The following is a 16,771-nucleotide window of genomic DNA, read 5'->3' on the forward strand; positions in this document are numbered from 1 at the left end:
CCTACTCTGCAGTCGAATTCAACGCGTATACGCGTTTTGGGGTAGAGCCTCTAATAAATCAGGCCTCCTACAGCAGCTGGATTTTATGAATTTATTTGTATCAAAGGGGTACAGCTGTGGTGGCATTGTGATTTTATCTTCCTCTCCTCCATCTTATACTTTGTGCCCACTGCTTTGATGCCAGAAGACAGGACAAAATGAAAGGTAGGAATCCTGCCTTTCAGTTAAAGCAAAGCAGGGTTTCTGCAGGTTTTATGAAGGTCAATATAAGACTTTTTTTAAGACTAAGTAAAGAAAATTTAAGGTCTAAATTGAAGGAAGCACATGATCATAAGTTCTGTTGTTAAAGAACATAGTTCAACAATTTAAAGTTGTGTGGTTGGAACTATAGCTCTCGACCTGGTAGTTTCTGGTTAGTATGACGTGTACTTAAATATGCTCTTGAGCAACATAAGCAGGCTAGCATGCAGTAAAATCTATATCTTTCATTACAAATTTCATTCTATATGCTTTAGTGTAAAGAGAATTAAAGCTTTGCATAGTTAGTTGAAGTTTTTGCTTAATTATATGTGGTTATTACTTTATAATGTTTTTGAGAAGTTATTAAAGTGATGTGCAACAGTTACTACAGTTTGAGAAACTGCTGTGATTAGCTTGTTCATTTCTCCAACAATGCATTATACTATAGTGGGCAAGCAGTGAATTGCATAGTTGTACAGGAAAAGCAGGACTTTAGCAGGTGGACAGCAAGTGAAAGCACTGTGATGCAACACTGAAGAAATATCCAGGCGAAATCCTTTCACACGCTCTGTCTGAGAACATACCCTCAGCGTGTTTCTAAACGGAGACTTTAATATGGCTTTGAGGTATCACTAATCTTCCTGTCACAATCTCAAACCTCTGCGGTTTGATTCGTTGTCCTCAGGTCAGAGGAAGCAAAGCCCTTTCGGAAGTGAAGATAGTGTGACAGTAGTGCTAACCTCAACTTCAACTTTAGCAGGAGACACATCTCCCTTTGATATGTCATTTAGGTGAAATAAGATACTAATCCAGCTCACTTTAAAATTCAGAAATCGCACTAGTTGAAAAGAGAAAAGTGAGCTAGAGAGCTAGAAGTTGTGTGCGTACAGTAAAAACGAAATAATCTCATTTTACTTTCTTAAAATATGATGTATTGGTGCACGTTATTCCAAATAATTTTTTATTTTATGAAAATGCATTGACTTGCTCTACCTTTGAAATGCCTCCTAATAGACACATCTTTATGGATAATGGAAGTAAACGGAAGTAATTGAAGTAAAATTTTTGAATATCATTTCATGTTGACTTATAGAATATATTTGTAGATGGAGATCTAGTATCAGATTTGTGAGAGAATTCCTCAAGCCTCCTGATAGGCTGTTTAAATTACTTCAGTTGTCTGTTGATGATGATGGCTGCTGATTGGATGGTTGTTTTATCCATTTAACTCACTGACAGGTGCCTAGGAACATGATTAATATCCTGCTCAAATGCTAATGTGATTCCATTTATAGTTATTAGTATTCATGAGAGGATTTTCTGTTGGAAAAAAAGTTTCAGTTTCTCCTCATTGTTTTTCCGTTGTTTTGTTTTACCTGTCTATCAAATGTGTCAATGTGCAGAAAGCATTTACAGTAAAAACCATTTGGCAGCACCTCTGAGATGTGGTACTTGGTTTTACATGAGGGATAAACAATCATGATTGATGACACATGAATTGCTATACTGCTTGTGTGTTCTTAATCCCTCTGAGGATTCTTATTGTAGATGTATTGCTCAAACACTGTAAATATTTCTTTAATATCCAGATCACAGAGAGGTTTAGAGGCTTCCAATGTGATTTACTAGCCTCATATCACCCATTCTGGAGGATGTACTAGATCTGTGCTTCTCAGCTGGTGTGCTGCAGACAGCAGGGCAAAACAATATTGAATGCAAATAATTATCTGCATCTATTGTTTTAATTATGCATAAATTGTAAAATAACAAATGAATAGGCATACGAACCAGGGTTATTATAGGTAAATAAAACTAAAACTGAAAGTAAAACTAAACTAATAAAATAAAATGTTAACTAAAATAAAATATACTAAAAAATATATATATAAAAAATAAGGCATAAAAAATATTTTATTTAAATCTCAGCTAATTACCAAAGCAACATTTCTAAATTTAAAACTAAAGTAAATATAATAGGCATCTATATATATAATATATATATATATATATAGATATATATATTATATATATATATATATATATATATATATATATATATATTAAAACAAAAACAATAGCTACTGAATACACAACAAAATTACTAAAACTTAAATAGAGGAAAAAACATTTCTCAAATAATCTGTTATAATCAAAAATTGTGTGTTCAAAAAAAAAAGAAAAAGAAAAGATTTTGCTAAAAGTTCATGAATGGCATGCAAGAGGCAAATAAATAAACAAACGAGCAAACAAACAAACTGATCCCAGACTACATTAAAAACAGATACACTAAAAAAAATTGGCTGAAAATAATATTTTGTTAATTATTTTATTCAATATTATATTCATAATATAATGGATCATTTATAATAAATAATATAGCTTTCAGTGATATTTTAATACATTTAGGAATATTTCTGTTTATGACAAACTGTTTTGATAATGTATTAGGGCAGCACTTAATGTCCAGAATAAAATTCTGAAGCAAAACCAGTTAAAAAACACTGTACTAGATCACATATTATATAATTTTTAACACAATAAATGCTCCTCCCACGGTTCTTGTGTTGCCATTGATTCTGCATTTTTCCACGTGTCTGCTGCTCATTTCTTCTTTCATAGCAGTGAAAGGAGCAGGAGAGTGTGCCGTGTGATTTATAACCGCCGTGCCCTCATGTAGCAGACAATGTCAGCCATCCTTCGGCAGTAAAAAAAAGAAGGTTGTAAATTTCAGCCAAAGGTGCAGGTTTACTTGAAGGACAGCCCTCTTTTGTGTATATATGTGTCTCGGCCTGTTGTTTGACAGGTAAAGACTATCCTGCCAAAGGGTGTGTGCATGTGTACACCTGGCACACATTTTTCTCTTTGTTTGAAGCAGGACCGTGTCACACCCCTTGCGCTTTTTCCTCTGGCCTCACTCTGTGCACCTGAAAATTTACAGACGTCGTAACATGCCTTCTTGAGAAAGTGCTGTGCTTTATGGGACAGGTGTCATGACCTGACCATCCGGATGCGTTCAGTTAAAGATGTGGCAGGGCTGTCAAACTCAACTGCGCATCTGTAATTTACACGCCTTCTTTCCAGAAACCAAGAAACACATTCTGTTCTTCTTTTGATATGTGCACCAGATTCTCTCTCTCTCTCTCTCTCTCTCTCTCTCTTTGAATTTCTATCATAATATATTATATATTGCAGTGTATTATACTGTATTATTAAAAAAAAACATTTTTTCACAAATTATTACAAGTAAAGTCACAGCAAGAACCATTGTGCATCCCTAAGCAACTACTGGTGTTTTATTCCTAAATGAATCTGTGTTTTTGAATGAATCATTGGATTGAATGATTTTTTGACTCATTCATAAAGGTTTTGTTGCTGAATGAATCACTTGTTTCAGAGTGTTTCTGTTTCAGAGTGAATGTTTTCTGAACAAATCTTTTGAGTGAATGATTCAGTGACTCACTTATGAAGTCACTTAAATGAACATCGTTTTGAATGAATGGGTTGAGTGAATGATTCAGTGATTTGCTCATAAAAAGAACTACTGGCGTAATGCTATTAACTATTATCAATGAATTTTTTTTTTTTTTTTTAAATTACCTTTAAATAATAATAGAAACTTCATACGCTTTATTTTGTTTTATTTTATATTTTATGGCTCTGAACAGGAATCTTTATATGAATAGGATATACTCTCTATTCTAATTCTATTCTTTAAAAAAATAAAAAGAAACTAACACTAGCTTCTCAATTTTTTTTGTATTCTATTTGTTTTGTTTTTTTAATTTATTATACAATTAACAAAAGCAAAAAAGGCCTCTAACACTAGCTTGCTCTATTCTTTTCCTATTCTATCTTTTTATTTTATTTTTTTTATTTTTATTTATTATATGATTTAAAAAACCTTGCTATGTGTACTGCATTAAGCTACAGTAGCTGAGACTTGTTATAGCAATTGCATATCAATGCTCTTTTGTTGATTTTGATTTCTTCCATTGTCTTCATTTATGTATAAGTCGCTTTGGATAAATGTGTCTGCTAAATGACTAAATGTAAATGTAAATGTAAATGTAAACGTATAGTACATTTTTCATGAATGGATTCACTAAACCTGTGTTGACTCCATCAGCTCTAGTCTGTGAGTTGCTGTCTGATGAATAGCTGATCTTACTGCTGCTGCTATCTGCCTGCGTGAGAGACTCTATTATCAACCCTGCTGGCTGAAGCCAGGGGGCCAACCGTCACCCCTATGCAACCATGCCTGACTTTTCTACAACCCCTCCTCTCCTTTCTCGGCTTCACTCAGCCATGCCACGTTCCTGTGGCTCTCGTTTGTTCTGCCAGTACCCCTGATCCCTGGTCTCGGCCACCGCACTTTAAGTAAGGACACACTGACCTAAAATGGTGCAGTGGGCAGCCCATATGGAAGTGTTCTTTTAATGTTTTTGTAGCGGAAACAGCTTTTCAGTGTTGTGGTTTCTTATCTAGAGCTCTGGCTGTGTCTGCTCTGTATCACAGTCTCCATGCTTTCCCATACGGATCTTTATCTGTCACTGTATTAGTAATCATTCATCCCGTTGTTTAAAGTGGGATTACGCAGGGATGTGAACTCTATATTCCAAGATTTGCTTGTGGTATCCCAATTTTTCACACTCCTTAAGAAGGCTCCTGTGCCATAAGGTGATCTGAAGAGCATTCAGAAGTCATGTAGTCGTATCAGTTAGATCTATTTCTAGATCTGTCCTGGCGCACTCAGTTATGCTGTCCCAGGTGTGCTGGCACAGGAATGGGTCTCTCTCATGCAGAAGGTAAATTGACATCTCAGCAATGTCTTAGTTTTGGTACAGGTCTTCCACCATCACAGCCCTGCTGTAACTCCATCTAAACACCCTCCTAGAGCCTACTGCTGCTGTTTCTGCTGCTGCTGTATGGTAATTTGTAGTTGGTTAGTTTAAAAAATGGCCATCCATCTTACTATATATACATTTGTGATTAATCTAACATTTTTTTATATTATTTATTGAAGGGGAAGAAATAATTGTAATTGTTGTTATTTGAGTATTATGAATATATATTTTTATGATATCTATCATTCATTTATTTATTTATTTACTTATTTGCCTGCCTGCCTAAAATGCTTGTTTACATATTTTCATGTCAGAATTTTTTTTTCAATTATTTTTAAATTATTCTTCTGAATTAGATTACAAAGACAAACAATTATTTGTTTGTTTGTTTGTTTGTTTGTTTGTTTATCTCCTGAGATTCCCTGTCTGCTTACAATGCCTGTTTAAATATTTTCATGTCAATATTTGCATTTACAAATAAATATGGTCACATTTTTATTTTCGTTTTTATTTATATTTATGAAATTGGTTAAAAAGAGAAACATTTATTCATTTACTGCCTAAATAAATTAAATAAATGCCTAGACTTCCTTGCCTGCCTTAAATGCAATATTTTCAGTAAATTAACCCTATAGTCAATAATGTTGTATTGAGTTATTGAATATATATATAGATTACAAAGACAAACATTCAGGCATTTATTTGTTTATTTACTAAACAAATGACTACATTTGCCTGCCTGCATAAAATGCCTGCTAAAATTTCCCTTCAGAACAGCCTTAGATTTACATTTTTTCTAGAAAACAGAACCTTTTCTTTACTGTTCATTTTTAATACTCACATTCTCATTTTTCCCGGAAGAAGCTGCTTTCACTGTGCTACAGATGGTTTGTGTGTGTGTGAATGAATGAAGGTGGGGTGCGGGGAACGTACCCTAGAGATGATATAATGCGAGTAGCCATGCGGAACCACTGCCACTGTCACTATGTGCAGCGTGTGTCGATTCCTTCATTAACTCTCCCGTGCCTCCATGTCCGGTGAGCTAAAGTGCCACCCCCTCGACCTGCACCTTGCAGCGATCACCTCAACAAGCTCCACAAGCAGGTTCACCTCAGAAACCCCTCACATCAGCACTGACCCCTCCATCACAGGACTAACCCCCTCCTCTGCAGCAGTCTCTCCCCCCACACACAGGAATGATGGATCGAGCTGCCGAACCGCCGGGGCTGCGGGTGCGAGGAGAGTGAGAGCTTTCATTAGTGTCCCTCTAAAGAGCCCAGCCTGATTTATTCCATAAATATTCACCTCAGGGGACGCCTGTCTCTGAAGGCATTTCACTACAGCCGTGCTTGGCGTATGCGTTTATATAGATATGTATATTCATGTTTGACACTTAGCCTAGCTCTAAATTAGCCTATCCTTGTTATTTTCACCCAGAGAAGCATTTAAGATGTATTTTAGTCCTTTATTTATGACTTTATGAGGGGAGGAGATTGTTGCCTTATTTTATGATAAAGCTTTCTTTGATTTAGGCAACACTTTGATAACCACATAGAAACATGCTGAAAAACCATCAGAATACTTTAGCAATCATGTAGCAACACCCTGACAACCACAAAGAACACCTTAACAACCACATAGCAATGCCCTGACATCCACTCAGAACACCTTGTCAAGCACATATACAGTATAGCAACATCCTGGCAATCATCCGGAAGAACACTAGCAACCACATAACAACATACTGAAAAAAACATTCAGAATGCTTTAGGAACCACATAACAACACCCTGCCATGCACATATTAACACCTTGGCAACCAGCTAAACCCTAAATTCTAAAACCACTCTGAACATCTTAGCAACACCCTAGCAACTGCATAGAAACATGTTAAAAACATTCCTTGACAAAGGCTTGTTGCCGTAACATTGATTATAATAAACTTGTGAGTGTGCAGTTATACTCTTCTTTACAAAAACATCCAGAACACCCTAGCAACTGCATAGCAACATGTTAATACACTCTAAACACCTTAGTAACCACATATCAACAACCAAAAGAAATCACAAAGAACCTAAACTATTTTTTGTATGTTTTTAGTGATATGTAATGCATTTTCTAATGAAATTAGGAATTTTAGAAGCAAGTGAATAAAACCACACAGGGAATAACAGCCCAGAGTTTGTGACATTAACAATGATCTGTTTCAAAGCTAGAATTATGATGATGACTCGGAGCTGCAAGCGATGGACTTTATCCCTTTTTCTTTCAAATGTCTCTTTCTCATTCTCTTTCCCATTCATCTTATCTGACAGGAAGGAGGGGCTGCCTAAAATTCAGAGCAATTAACTCCTGATCCCCTCCATTTAGCTGTGAGAGGATGTGAGCAATCACTTAAAGAGCGTCACAAAACAGTGACAAGTGGACATCAGGCCTTGTAATGACCCCGACATAAATAATAAATGCAGGCTAGAGCCAGAGTTGATTATGAGCTCTTCCTGCACCATAACCACCACAGGCATTGAGTTGAACACAGATATCCAACCTAATATTCAAAGTAATGGTCATTTGGGTTTACATTTGGCTGATTTTTAATCTTTTACAGTACATTTGGTCCCAAACTGGAATATTTTTTCACATCCCCTCAATGCAGTAGTCCATTTGATGATTTGGTCTTGTATTAGCATTGATTCCGCTATGGAGGACAATTAGAACAGGGTTCCATGATTAACTGATACGATTTGACTCACCAGGCCGATCGTACGCACGTCAGGACCTTGAGGATCTTGAATGATCTTGGTGAGTCACTGTCTAACAAGCTATGGCCAAATGACATGCTTAAGCACAGAGGTTAAAAATATAACAGCCCCGGAGTCAGCCATTGATGAGAGCCGCAATAATTCTGATGATAATCATGGTAATTACTATCAGCATTATCACTCAGAGGCATGAAATTGACCTCTAGAGATCAGTGGAGCTCTGGATGGATTTGAAATAAGAGCCTGTAAGTCCTCTTTCCATTCGCTGATCTAATTAAATGTAAATAGAGGGTGAGTCTGCCTACAAATCCCACAATTCCATTGCACTGCCAGTGGCTACTATAGTAGATTGTTTGCATAAAGGGAGGCACAGCAAAAACTCTCCACCCACATATTATGGCTGCGTATCAAAGGCTAGTGAGCTGTTCTAGATAGTCAACGTGACCTCTAAGGCAGCATCCTAACTGAAATGGAACTTTATAAGTGGCCACTTTTGAACTCTACATAGGCTTCAAGCCTTGCATCTCATCTGCATGTATTCAGCTCACACAGATATTCAGCAGAACCAGCTATATTGTATACAATTTTCTATGAATTGTAAATGATGCAAGTTGGATATAAATCCAATTACTATTTGTTTCTACTTTAATATTTATTATATATATATATATATATATATATATATATATATATATCCGTTATATATATACTTTATGATAAATACTATTATAGGACTTTAAATTTTATCCAAAGCAACTTACAGTGCACTCAAGCTATACATTTTGATTTATCAGTATGTGTGTTCCCTGGGAATTGAACCCACAAACTTTTGCACTGTTAATGCAATGCTCTACCACTGAGCCACAGAAAATATATTGATATTTTGATATTTTTATATTTTTATTTTATACTTTATAAAAACTGTTATAATACTTAAAATAAATACTTTAAATAAATTAAACTTTAAATAAATAAATTATATAATTAATTCTAAATTGTTTTTTATTTTATTTTATTTTTAAATTATGTATTATATTTTATAATAAATCCTATTACAATACTTTGAATAAAGTATATTTTATATTGAATTATACGTTATGTGGATTTTTTCTATTTTTTCATATGTTTTTATTTATATTATACTTTACAATTAATCCTATTATAATACTTTTAATTAATTATATTTGTATGTTTAATTATAAATTATTAATAAATGTATCATTTGATATCTTTAATAGTGTATTTTTATCTAATTTTACTTTATAATAAATTCTATACTTTATATACTTTGAATAAATTATAATTTATCATGAATTATATATATTATGTATATAAATGTATATATACATATATTATAATATATATATATATATCCATATATATATATATATATATATATATACTTATATATATATATATATATTATATATATATATATATATATATATATAATACTTTCTAATAAATCCTATGAAAACATTTATTCTGCTTCATGTTGGAATGCTGCGCTAAGAATTCAGCCAAAATAAGATCTTAAGATCTTAAAATGCCTTAAAAATGCTGCTTATGTAGGCAGCTCAGTATGGTTTTGGCACAAAACTTATGACTATTGAACATTAGGAACTTGAATGTTGTCCAATTACAGGAACCCCTTGCCTCCCGGTCCTGTGTTTTCTGCCTTGGCTGACATTGTTAATTTTGGAGGGCACCCTGGAGCCTGAGAAGCAGATGATCTTTGGTACTATAAATGGATACACAGCCCGCATTGGTCTTAATTGAGGCTGATGTTCTTCTGCATGCGCTCCAGATCTACAATATTTTTCTCCACAAAAAATAGTCTGGCCTGATAAAGCAGTCATGTAATATTTACTGAAATCATCTAAATTTATCATATTTACTTTAAAAAAATTTGTTTTTTAAATCATGTTTCTGGTCTTATTGTGCATGGTTCTTCAATTCACAGAAATACGTGTTATTCCAAAAAAATGTTTTTGCTCTCTTTTTTTTCTTGCAGTTGCATTTGCTATTAATTATAACCAATAGCCAAATGGCTGTTTAGGCATCATTTTAGGTTACTTTTGTAGGTAAAACAGCCTTTCCAAAAAGTTGCATTGTTAATTTGGTTATCAGATCCATCAGATCCATTGCTGCATTCCTACATTTGTCCTTTAATGTCTGAGTCACACATATGCCCATCAGTCTGTCCCTTTGTCAGCTGTTAACTAGCATCACCATAGTAACAGCACATTCAGTACTGGTGTGTTCCTCAGTCTGCATTCAGCAGTAATGGATCTGGCCTTCAGGAGGCTCAGCTCACCTCAGCACCACTTGGCTATGCGTTTTATGTCTTGTTAGTAGACAAAAAACGTTCAGATTTTACAGTGGCCTTTTTTACCTCAACATACAATAAATCATACAATATGTCTGGATTTGTATTAATAAATATATAATTTATAATAAATAATATTATAATACTAAATAAAAAAATTATATATATATATTAAAATGTAAAATGAATGTATTATTTATATATTACATATATGAATGAATATATATTTTATAATAAATATATTATAGTACTAAATTAGCAAGTTATGTTTTTTAAATTAAATATTATTTTAATATTCTAAATATTTATTTATAATATGTATTATTTATTTATCATAGATTATACACAAATAAATTATAATTTATTTAAAAAAAAATAGTTGTGCATAGTAAGACCAGCATGTTTTAAGAATTTAAACAGGTTGTTACAGCATGTCAAGTTATACATATTCTATTATGTTTTTTTCTATTCTAGTATGCACAGTAAGTAAAATTTATCACCCTGTTCAATAAGTAGCGTGACCAGGCTGTTTCTTTGGCCTTCCAAACCATGGTTTTCCAAATGCTGACTCACAGAAGGCAGGATTCTGATTCAAAGTGCTCTATTTTTGCTTGAGCACTCTCAGCCTCTGTGGTTTGATTGATGATCCAGTGAAGAAGCAGCTTCATCTCCTGAGCTTGACTGTCTGGGAGAACCTTATCTGCAGAAACAGACCCCGAGTGCCATACAGCTCCACAGGTCAGAGTTTCCAGGATTTATACAGGTCCAGCTCCTCTGGTTATGCTCTATTTTAGCATCTTCATCTTCTAGACAGTCCTTCACATACACCTATAGACTCTTGCTCTCTTATATGAGAGTGGAAAATAATTACAACATGAAATCACGTGCAAGAATCGTGCACAGATATGTAAAGCCGCCATGAATTATAGAAACCTTTAGAAATGAATAAATGTTTTTCACCAAAATAATGGGTTTATTTTCTGAAAGTACGACAGCAGTAAAGCCAGTGAGGAGAGAGCTATAAGAAAAAAAATCACTTGATATTTAAAACTAGGTTTGAAAAATGTCATTTCTCATTGGATTACTCTAATACAGGCTGACTTTAGACCCCAAAATAAATTCTTCTCAGCCCAGTCAATTAACTCATTATGGCTCATTAGTAACTAAAGTAAACAGCTTCATTAGCAGCGGATCTGTCAACATCAGAGAACCGTGGCATCGCTTGGCAATGGGGTTGTGCAGAAAGCTAAGAAGTATGCATGCAAAAGAGGCTGAGAGATAGTGTCAGTCAAGCTTTTAATTGAGTGAGGCTTTTAATTAGAATGCTGGGGCCAGAGTTCTGCTCATTTAAATATGAATAACCACTGCTAGTTCTCATTTTCCGTTGTAAAAGTGATCAGCATGCAATTATGAAGCTAAAAGTTAATGAATTTTAAGATTGTAAACTGTAGTTTAGCTAAAAAAAATATAAAAATAAAAAATCCTCATACATATACAACTCAAATAAACTCATAAAATTCTGAAACTCTAAATCGCACTATATATATATATATATATTCAATAAAAAATTAAAAAAGGTCTTGTTGACCTCAAACTTTTGAACATTTTATATATCAATCTAAATATGTTTATATTGTCACAAATATCAAAAAGTATTACATTAATACTCAATGTATTTTACGTTTGGAAATATTTTGTCCCTTGAAATACATTTTATAATGTATTTTGGCATTTGATGGTTTACTTCATGTACTTCCTTAAGCTGTGCTGTTTACATATTTGAAGCATATATATTTGAAATATAAGCTGCTAACATATACAAGCTAAAACAGTGCAAGATATGGAGGTTTATGTTATACTTTATGCCATGATATTATGTCCTAATATTGCCACAGGTTGAATTTGGTATAGCATACTTCTCTTACTATTTTTGTCGTACAAAAGTAGTGTGCTAATTTATTTATCCACTACACACACTTTCCTATTACTAACAAAGTACATACTTAAGTGATTAGTTCAAGCATGCAAAGTCCTTAAGTCACATTTTCCATCCACTAAATCCATGAACCAGTTCTAAATGTTTTAGCTAATGAGACTCATTAGCACAAATAAGCTGACATATAAGGAGCAGATATGTAAATCCACCTGCTTATCTCTTGTCCCCGCTTTATGTCATTATGCAAGCGGATCCCCTTTAATCTGCACCATGTGGATAAAAATGCTGACTAATTAGAAGCGATATGCAACAGTTGTGTGTTATGTTAAAGCTCTAGGGTGTGTGCTATAGCATTGGGGGGGGCTGCGGCCTGCCCCTTTTATGCTCTATGTTTGAGGCTGAATCTCAATGCAGCGGCTTGGCAGCTGTGAATCGAAGCAGAATATATGAAAAGTGACAGGGACAGGCCCTCTGACACAAAGCATCGCCAGAACATGACTGCAGGGGAAATCAGGCTGCAGGCTTTTCGCTCTTCCAGTGCTGCAGGACTGAAACGGCATCACCCAGATATGTCTAAGGATGTTCTGAGTCCTTTGCGTTTGAGGAGATAAAGGTTGTTTTAAGGATAATAGAGAAGTTCAGCTCGGTTTCTGGCCATACAGAGAGCTGACGTTCATGCTGACATTATTAGTCTGCTGGGTAGGTCTGACCCAGTGCATTAGTCACTTACTGCCTTGGATTAACATGACCAGAATGTAATCTTTGGTCCCGTCTCTGTCTTTTATAAAATTTCTGACTTCAGTGGCTTTCTGTAGTATTATTTTGAGACACAGACCTATTAGCACAGCTTTTTTTTTTTTAAAGGAATAGTTCTGGCATCATTTACTCACCCTCGTGTTGTTCCAAATGTGTATGATTTTCATTCTTCTGTGGAACATAAAATAAGATATTTTGGAGAATGTTTCTACTGTTTTTGTCCACTTGTGAAAGTCTCTTTTGTGTTATGCAGAAGAAATGAAGTCATACAGGATTGGAACTACATGAGGTGAGTAAATGATGACTGCATTTTCATTTTTGGGTGAATTATCCCTTAAAAATCACAAGGCAGGTAAGAACCAGTGATGACCTTAAAGGGACATCAGAAGAAATTTTCACCCTTTTAGGTTTTTTTTCTGCTTTTTTTTTTTTTTTTTTTTTGCATTTAGTTAGGTTTCTGGCATGTGTGCCAGCTCAGAAAAGCTGAAAAGAAAACACACAACCAGTTTGTTATGGGCTGTCTGAGTCTGAAACTGTGTCATCCAGTGAGCTGTTTCAATCTGCAGCCGGGTTTCAATGTAGATAGCTAGCTATTTGAATAAGACCACCTCCGAACCATATACAGAATCCAAGGCAGCAATTCACTTGTCTTGTGTCAACACGCCCCACAGAAGAGAGGGGCGGGGTGAGCAGTAACTCATTATCATTTAAATGAGTCACTGTGAACAGAGCTGTTTTTGACAAGGTAAAAAGGGTGTTGTTTTACATGACCGCTGAGAAATTTTAACCAAAGTATGTTACAGACATTTCAAAGGCCATAAAGAATCATTCCAACTTGTGGAAAATGGCCATCTGATGTCCTCTTTAAATCCAATGTATTGCACCTTGAAGTGGCAAGTTTGGATATTATATGGAAAAGCGCAAATGGATTTGACATCTACAGGCAAAATTGTCAGTATCTATAATTTTTTTTTTTTCAAAAATAAATAAAAATAAAAATTTTCAGATGAATTGTTCATAAAGCATCATATGGCTTCAGAAGAACTAGTATACAGAACAAAAGCCAAATGTACTATTTTTATGGTGCCTTTTAGTGCTTCAGATCTGTATAAATTCTATTCCTCATGTTCATCCCCACCTGCACTGTAAAACAATAAAACAATCATAAAATTTATAAATTCCATTGTATTTTATCCCGCTTCCAGGACATTTTCAGTCACTTGTTCACATATACTATATATATTATATAGTATATATATATATATATATATATATATATATATATAATATATATATATATATATATATATAGGTATATATATATATATATATATATGTAATTATATATACATATATATATCATATATATATATATATATATATATATACATATATATATATATATATATATATATATGTATATACATATATATATATATATATATATATATATATGTATATATATATATATATATAGATATATATATTTTTTTTTTTTTTTTTTTTTTTATTGACTGAATGAGACATTCAATGCTTGAACAAGTCTGACTGGGAAAGATAGTTAATTAAGACAATTATTAGGACAGTTGTTTAACTAAAAACTTAGTTAAAATGTAGGTAATAAAAACATTTTGGAAACATTATTTTGAAATGATTATAAAACGTTAAAATGTCCAGTTTTCTTGTCATTATTAAATGTTACAAAAAAAATTCTTACAGCGTTCTACTAACTTTATCACCCAAAATATGTTATTTGTATGTTTATTTTTTATATTCTAGGAACGTTTAAATGTTAAGTTTTCTTGTCATGAGAACATTTTTTAAAGGTTACAAAAAATGTTTTTTAGAAAGTTTATCAAGTGCATATAACATCATGAGGACATTTTGTGAATTAGTCATAAGTGTCAATTTTTCGAAATTGAGATTTATACATCATCTGAAAGCTGAATACATAAGCTTTCTATTGATATATTAGTTTGTTAGGATAGAACAATATTTGGTTGAGATACAACTACAGGTCCTTCTCAAAAAATTTGCATATTATGAAAAAGTTCATTATTTTCATAATGTAATGATAAAAAATTAAAACTTTCATATATTTTAGATTCATTGCACACCAACTGAAATATTTCAGGTCTTTTATTGTTTTAATACTGATGATTTTGGCATACAGCTCATGAAAACCCAAAATCCTATCTCAAAAAATTAGCATATCATGAAAAGGTTCTCTAAACGAGCTATAACCTAATCATCTGAATCAACTAATTAACTCTAAACACCTGCAAAAGATTCCTGAGGCTTTTAAAAACTCCCAGCCTGGTTCAATACTCAAAACTGCAATCATGGGTAAGAGGTTAACCCAGAAGGCCATCATTGACACCCTCAAGCGAGAGGGTAAGACACAGAAAGAAATTTCTGAACGAATAGGCTGTTCCCAGAGTGCTGTATCAAGGCACCTCAGTGGGAAGTCTGTGGGAAGGAAAAAGTGTGGCAAAAAACGCTGCACAACGAGAAGAGGTGGACCGGGACCCTGAGGAAGATTGTGGAGAAGGACAGATTCCAGACCTTGGGGGACCTGCGGAAGCAGTGGACTGAGTCTGGAGTAGAAACATCCAGAGCCACCGTGCACAGGCGTGTGCTTTCGAACCAGAAACAGCGGCAGAAGCGCCTGACCTGGGCTACAGAGAAGCAGCACTGGACTGTTGCTCAGTGGTCCAAAGTACTTTTTTCGGATGAAAGCAAATTTTGCATGTCATTCGGAAATCAAGGTGCCAGAGTCTGGAGGAAGACTGGGGAGAAGGAAATGCCAAAATGCTGAAGTCCAGTGTCAAGTACCCACAGTCAGTGATGGTCTGGGGTGCCATGTCAGCTGCTGGTGTTGGTCCACTGTGTTTTATCAAGGGCAGGGTCAATGCAGCTAGCTATCAGGAGATTTTGGAGCACTTCATGCTTCCATCTGCTGAAAAGCTTTATGGAGATGAAGATTTCGTTTTTCAGCACGACCTGGCACCTGCTCACGGTGCCAAAACCACTGGTAAATGGTTTACTGACCATGGTATTACTGTGCTCAATTGGCCTGGCAACTCTCCTGACCTGAACCCCATAGAGAATCTGTGGGATATTGTGAAGAGAAAGTTGAGAGACGCAAGACCCAACACTCTGGATGAGCTTAAGGCCGCTATCGAAGCATCCTGGGCCTCCATAACACCTCAGCAGTGCCACAGGCTGCAAAAGGATTCCCGACCAAGTATTGAGTGCATAACTGAACATAATTATTTGAAGGTTGACTTTTTTTGTATTAAAAACACTTTTCTTTTATTGGTCGGATGAAATATGCAAATTTTTTGAGATAGGAATTTGGGTTTTCATGAGCTGTATGCCAAAATCATCAGTATTAAAACAATAAAAGACCTGAAATATTTCAGTTGGTGTGCAATGAATCTAAAATATATGAAAGTTTAATTTTTATCATTACATTATGGAAAATAATGAACTTTTTCACAATATGCTAATTTTTTGAGAAGGACCTGTATTTGATTTTCATTATTTCTAGGGTGTAAAAAAAAAAAAAAAAAAAAAATCTAAATATTGAGATAATCGCCTTTAAATTTGTCCAAATGAAGTTCTTAGCAATGAATATTACTAATCAAAAATTAAGTTTTACTATATTTACAGTAGGAAATTTACAAAATATCTTCATGGAACATGATCTTTACTTAATATCCTAATGATTTTTGGCATAAAAGAAAAATCTATAATTTTGACCCCTACAATGTATTTTTGGCTATAGCTACAAATATAGCCCAGCGACTTAAGACTGGTTTTGTGGTCCAGGGTCACATTTTGAGAATGTTGTTCTAAGAACATTTTCTCTCAAAATTATGAGAATGTATATCAAATATTAATAA

General features: G+C 34.1%; 1 protein-coding gene across 2 annotated transcripts in view; it reads left to right on the top strand.

Annotated features, from left to right (window-relative positions):
- The window catches only part of kif26ba (kinesin family member 26Ba), a 90,700-nt gene that overhangs the window by 37,903 nt on the left and 36,026 nt on the right, over positions 1 to 16,771 (top strand). The gene's annotated exons all lie outside the window — the stretch shown is intronic.

This window comes from Cyprinus carpio, chromosome A17 (genome assembly GCF_018340385.1).
Source record: "Cyprinus carpio isolate SPL01 chromosome A17, ASM1834038v1, whole genome shotgun sequence".
Taxonomy (NCBI): Eukaryota; Metazoa; Chordata; class Actinopteri; order Cypriniformes; family Cyprinidae; genus Cyprinus; species Cyprinus carpio.